Genomic DNA, 7,113 nt, shown 5'->3' with positions numbered 1-7,113 from the left:
ATGTAAATGCTCAAAAACAAATTTTGAGACAACCCAAAATGGAATAGCATAACTACTCAACTATCAAGTTCAAGTCTCTGATCATCAAACTTACTTCCTTTTTCCTAGTAATAAAAGGAACCCAATATAACTCTCGACCCGTAGTCTTATAATCTATCGATCAGAAACACGAGCCTAGAAGAAGATGAGTAACCTAGTCCTTAATTCCCGCAGAAAAGACGAGGATGACCAGAATAGAATAACTTGAGAAGATAACAAGAGTCTTACGTTCCCTTCCACAAACAATTCCCTTATGTATAACTAAAGCAATTCTAGACTCAACTTCGACCAGTTTGGCTTAGTAGTCCTACAATCAGTCAAGCTCTGATACCAACGCTGTCGGGACCCCGATCCTAAGCCATAGGAATCCAGCCTGTAACACATCGCATCCCTTTGCGGTCTCACGCACGGTTAACCCCACGTCTGGAGCCTTACCTTAGCCGGGACCGTTTGCGCCTTTTGACTCACGTATGCAATTATGTCGCTAGCATTCCAATGACAAAGAACCCGGATCGACATGTCTAGTCATAAACCAAAGTGGCAGTTCTGCACAGGGACAGGCATACATGACCCAGCAAAGCAGGTGTCGGTCACCAGCGAATGTAGACGAGTCGTAGCAAGCTACAAGGACTCCATTACATCGCGTGACATTTCCCCAAAGAGGACAGACACAGCAGCTAAGAAGGACACATGCCGGTCAACCAATGTGTCCGGAGCAGTAGCGAGCTACCATGGCTCGTTGGATCACAAAGGGGCATTTCCCTGTAAGGAGTGCTACTAAAGTTTATGGCTAGGTAATCGAACCCCATACATATCAAGTATGACACACATACGCATGGCATACCGATATGTATAGATACATCGATGGCATCACAACATAACCATAAACATACAAGCTTTATTTAAGAGGCTCGAAAGAGCCACACACATAATATTACACAGTAAGGGTCTCACGACCCATCATAGCAGACATTCAGTTACAAGCCAGCGGAAGTGTTTAAAACTGTCTGAGTACAGACAGGTGAAACTAGAAGGCACATGGCCTGACTATACTACAGACCCAACCTACGGCCAGATCGTAGCTGGGACACCAGCTACTCGTCGTCGTCGATGTCTAGGAAGAACCCTCCATTAGGGTCATTAACAACCTCTGCAACAATTATTAAACAAACATGAGTACAGAGGTATTCAGCAAGACTTTAGGATAACTATCTACTCATGCAATGTATCAAAAAGGTATTGTGGGGTTTCATGCGGAAAGCCAGCATTTGACTCGTGGCTAGACAACTTACAATTTAAAACAACTTTTGACAACTTGATCTCTCGCACACGAGTCCACTAACACCACAACAATACTCCATCGTGGAATCATTCCGTCTCCATACGGAAATGCCGTCCACGACACTCACGCTTATCTTGACAATTTTATGAGTAGCCATTTAAGTTATCTATGAACAACATATGTCTCCAAGTAGTCCATATCCGCGGACGCGGCTATTCGAATAGATCATAACCCTGCAGGGGTGTACTTCGTCACACACGCTCTCGCCACTTATAGCCATGTGCACGTCATGCACCTCGGCAACCTTCAAGCGGAAGCCTAACGAGGGAGTTGGCCACGACCGTTAACCACACTAGTAACTAGTCCAGGTCTATCGCCTATCTGAGGGTAATCCGCACGGAAGACCGGCCGAGGTATCCGCACGGCCCCAAATGATGTGCGCAGGGTTCCCAAGCCCACCATCCGGGTGCCACTTGGTACACCGTGCCACTGCCTACCGCATCACAGCCCACCTCTCAGGTCAGCACTATGCACGGCCTCCAGCATGACTATAAACACCAGAAACTACTTGCAACTCCTGGACCGAGTACTAAGCGATTAATAAGTCGAGCGGGGTCATATTTCAGGGCCCAACCTGTGGTAGTTTCTCGTCTTGGATTACATACACGGAACTCAGTTCCTAAGGACGGTTCCAATGAAATAACCCGCCATGTACTCCTACACAGCCTTTCACCGGTACCTTTACCAAATCAGGTTCAACACACAACCCTTGCTTACCGAACACATTCTAACAATTCTGTTCATCTCCCAGATGACAGACCATACACAACTCTAAGCATAGCATGCATAGCAGGATAAGGCACATCATGGCTCAAGCAACTACCAGGTATGCTAGGTTGCAAGGTTCAGTTATTTACTATGACAAGGATAGGTCATGCAAAGGAAGTGGGTTGAACTAACATGGCAAAAGCGTTTGAAGCATTTGATCCTGATGCAATAAGTAGATGCAGGAACGAGAACATGGGATTTATCGGGATGATCAGAATGGTTGCTTGCCTTGTTGCTCAGAGGAGGGACAATATCCCTCAATCAGATATTCGGTGGAATCCGGAGGAGCGGAGCCTACCGAAAAGAGTGACAACAATCAATCACAAGCATATGCAACAAGATGATGCATGAGCATGGCATGAGGATTCAAAGTGGTATACTATTATAGCTAACATTTATTAGGTTTGAAGTTGATTTGAATCAAATTCAAATATTACTTCAAACGAGGTATTCTCAGATACCATTTTAATTGATTCGACCTGATGCTCAGATCAACTTGCTTTTAACATGCATGGAGTGACATGTTAGGTTGCTAGTTTGTGATTTGGACAGTGTTTGATCATATAATTTGTAGTGAAATTTGAATAATTTCCAAATTCCATCTCCAAAGTATTTATAAGAATTAACTTTTTCATTAATCTACATGTTTGGGTTCAGTAATATTTTCAAACATGTTTGAAAACGACATATTCAGATTCCTTGAATTTTTTTGATACTTTTTCATATATAAATTATTTTCATTGGACTTACAGATTATTTTCTATGATTTTTAGAAGTTTTAGACATTTCTGGAATTATTTTTATATTAGAAAATCCCTTTATTACGTCACACTGACGTCTCTGGTCAACAGAGACTGGGCCAGGTCAAACCTGACCAGTGGGGTCCACTGGTCAGTGACCAGGGACTAATCCCCGAGTTGACCAGCCCCTAACTGGGGTTTGACCCACCCTGGGGTCCACTGTTAGTGGCTAGGGGGGGGGGGGTTTAGTGGGCTAACTAGTTGACCACGTCGGCCCCCACCGGAATATGGCCGGCGGCGACCACGGGCGCGGCGGAGGACTCGCCGGAGTTGAGCTAAACGGCGCTACAGGCATCGGTTTTGGGCGCGGTTTAGTGCTACGGCTAGCTAGTGAAGTGCCGCATCTAAAGGGGGAGGAGCTGGACCCAGTGGTCACCAGAATCCACGCCGGCAACGAGGTCAGCGGCGGCTGTGGCTCGGGAATCGCCGGGTGTGGCGTTGCGGGGCACTAGCGAGCTGGGGAAAAGGCTCTACGGCATCTACAGAGCTCCAGGAGCTCATTTCTGAGCTCGGTCTCGCGAGCCGGGTAACACAACGACGGCAACGACATGGCCGGCGACGAGGACCTTCGGGCTCTGGCGGCTAACGGGGTTAAAGGAGGGGAATGGCCTCGGGAAGAGCGGGAACGGGAAGAGGAGCTCACGGCGGTTCTTGTGAAGCTGCCGGCAGGGTCGGGGAGGACCGGAAGGCGACGGATCGACGGCAACGGGAGCTTCGGGGAGAGAGAGATCCGAGAGGGGAAAGGGGAACGAGAGGCCGAGGTGAGGGGATAAGGCCGCGGGGAGGAGGAGAAGTAGGCTCGGGGTGTCGCGCTGGCGCTCCTGGGGGCCTCCAGCGGCGAGCAGGCAGGCAGGAGGTGGCCGGGGCTTGGCCGCCGTGCTCATCTTCTCCTCTGCCTACTCGCAGGAGGAGGAAGATGACCGGGGAGCCCCTGGTGGGCTGGGCCGGCGACAGATAGCAGGTAAGCTCTTCCTTTCTCTTTTCCTTCTGTTTTATTTACTAACATTGTTTCCGATTTGTTTTGGCTTCACAAACAAACCATAAATAGTTTGAAAAATGCTGGGGTGTTAGTTGGAATATTTCCAATCACCCATAAAGTTTTCAACATTTTTGAAAACTATAAATCTTTTAATTCAAATTTAAAACTTGAAACCAGTAGTCTTTTGCATTTATTTAAAATGCCAAAAGTATAAAGGAAATGGTTTCCTTCATTGCTTATTTGTTTTCAAGGATTATCGGAAAAGTTGAACTTTTCTTGAGGCCATTTTGGGTTCATTGATCTGAATAAGTTTATAATTCCTTTAAATTGAGAAGTGGCTAGGGTTTTGAGTTTCCCTTCACCACTTAATTTGATCTTGTTGCCATTTTCTTGGATGCAATGCAAAGAAAATATGAGCACAATGCTAAACCTTGGTTAGGGTTCCAGGGATGTGACATCACTAGGGCCCGAGTGCCATGATTTCAGATCTGAAATTATTATGTTGTCACCAATATATGTGTGTTTTAGATCCGATCTTGCAAGTTGTAGTTACCTAGTATGTGTTATGATCCGGCAACCCCGGAGTGACAATAACCGAAACCACTCCCGGTGATGATCATAGTTTGAGGAGTTCATGTGTTCACCAAGTGCTAATGCGTTGGTCTGGTTCTTTATTAAAAGGAGAACCTTAATATCTCGTAGTTTCCTTTTGGACCCCGCTGCCACGGGAGGGATGTACAATAGATGTCATGCAAGCTCTTTTCCCTAAGCACGTATGACGACACACGGAATGCATGCCTACATCACATTGACGAACGGGAGCTAGCCACTTATCTCTCTATGTTATAGTTGTTGCATGATGAATATCATCCAAATAAATAACCGACCCATTGCCTACGAGTTTGTCCTACTGTTGCTACTGATGTTACTTGTCTTGCTCTCCTGCTGCTACTACTGTTGCTACTACTGTTACTTGTCTTGCTCTGCTGCTGCTACTACTATTGCTATTGTTGTTACTTGTCTTGCTCTGCTGCTGCTACTACTGTTGCTACTTGCTACTACTGTCACTACAGCTGTTCCTTGCCACTGCTATTGCTCGTTACACTACTACTACCTGCTACTCTTTTGGTTCACCTACCGTTGACGAGAATTGACAACTTCCGTCGACGCGGCAACGAAGGCGCCATTGATACAATCGTTAGGAATAGTCTGCCGTCAACAGATCGTTTCTGGCACCGTTGTTATCATATTACTTTGTTGTTACTATTGTGCTTGCAGATACTAATCTGTCAGGTGTGGTTGAATCCGACAAATTCAGCTACTAATACTTGAGAGTATACTCTCACCTCCCGTCGTGCAAACCAACAAATTGGGTCAAATACTCTACCCTCGAAAACTGCTGCGAACCCACGCGCTGGTGGGCCATCAACAACATTCTTCCAGTTTCATTGTCGGGGAGTGCTATCAGCATTCTTCTGGTGCCGTTGCAGGAGAAGGTTAGTTGTCATAAGCATTCGTCTAGCTAATACTAGAGATTGCAGGATCAGCACTATTCTGGAGCCACTGTCAGGGAAACACAGTTGATGTCAGCATTTTTCTGGCGCCGTTGCCGGGGAGGTATTGCTATATTCTCTGAGTTACTTGGGATTTATATCTGCTGATCACTATGAAGAATCTGAAGGATCCGAAGACCAAAGTCTTGCCCTCAACTACGAGGGGAGGTAAGGAATTGCCATCTAGCTCTGCACTTGATTCACCTTCAGTTATGAGTAAGTTTGCGACATCACCTCCTGCTAGAAATCTTGATATGTCGCCTGTGCTTGACGATGCTTGTGATACTACTGCTAGAGATGTTATGCTTGATACTATGCCTGATGATGCTATGCTTGATACTATGCCTGATACTGCTAGAGATGCTATGCTTGATACTATGCTTGATACTGCTAGAGATGCTATGCTTGATACTGCTTTGCCTGATGATGCTGGAGATGCTATTTTGCCTGATGATGCTATGCTTGATACTGCTAGAGATACTCGTTTGCCTGATGTTCCACTGGGAGCTTTCCTTGATGCTCATATTGCTAGAGTTACTGCCAATGCTCGTGATGCTTCTGATACTGCCGATGCTATTGAGATAGAACCTGCTTTTGCTCCTGTTAGACCTAGCGCTCCTAGATATGAATTGCATGATATACCTGAGGGTTACATTATGGAGGGAGAGATAGCTGAGGATTTTCTTGCGTGTAAGGATGCCTATGACGTTGAGAAATTAGTTCTCAAGTGGAAGGAAAAATCTCGTGAAGTTAGGATGAAAAATGATCTGAAGTTTGCCACTTCACCTATCTTTGTCACCGATAAGGATTATGAATTCTCCGTCGACCCTGAGATAATGTCTCTAGTTGAATCTGATCCTTTTCACGGTTGTGAGTCTGACACGGTCATAGCCCATCTTGCCAAACTATCCGAAATAGCCAACCTTTTCACTAATGAGGAGAAGATCCGCCACTACTATATCCTTAAGCTGTTTCCTTTCTCTCTAAAGGATGATGCTAAAGCCTGGTTCACCTCTCTTGCTCCTGGATGTGTGCATAGTCCCCAGGAGATGGTCTATTACTTCTGTGAGAAATATTTCCCTGCCCATAAGAAGCAAGCTGCCTTGCAGGAAATATACAACTTTGTCCAACTCCAAGAAGAGAGTCTTCCACAAGCTTGGGGGAGGCTCGTCCAGCTACAGAATGCTTTGTCTCATCACCCTCTTAAGAAGAACGAGATACTTGATATCCTCTATAACGGATTTACCGATGCCTCTAGAGACTACCTAGATAGTTGTGTCGGTTGTGTTTTTAGGGAACGAACTGTAGAACAAGCTGAGACCCTACTAAATCACATCTTGATCAACGATAATGCTTGGACTATTCACGAACCACCTCCTAAGCCAACTCCTAAGAAAATAGGTATTCTATTCCTCAGTCCCCAAGATATGCAAGAAGCCAAGAAATCTATGCAAGAGAAAGGCATTAGATCTGAAGATGTCAAAAATCTACCACCTATCAAAGAGATCCATGGTCTCGATAACCCGGTACAGGTATGTGGAAGTGAATTCTCTGCGTAGGTTTGACGAGAGTGATATTCCTTTTGATAAACCTGCTAGCCTATGATTTAATGAATTTGACAACTTTGTTGCC

The sequence above is a fragment of the Hordeum vulgare genome, chromosome 1H, assembly GCF_904849725.1.
Source record: "Hordeum vulgare subsp. vulgare chromosome 1H, MorexV3_pseudomolecules_assembly, whole genome shotgun sequence".
NCBI lineage: Eukaryota > Viridiplantae > Streptophyta > Magnoliopsida > Poales > Poaceae > Hordeum > Hordeum vulgare.
This window is presented reverse-complemented; position numbering follows the sequence as displayed.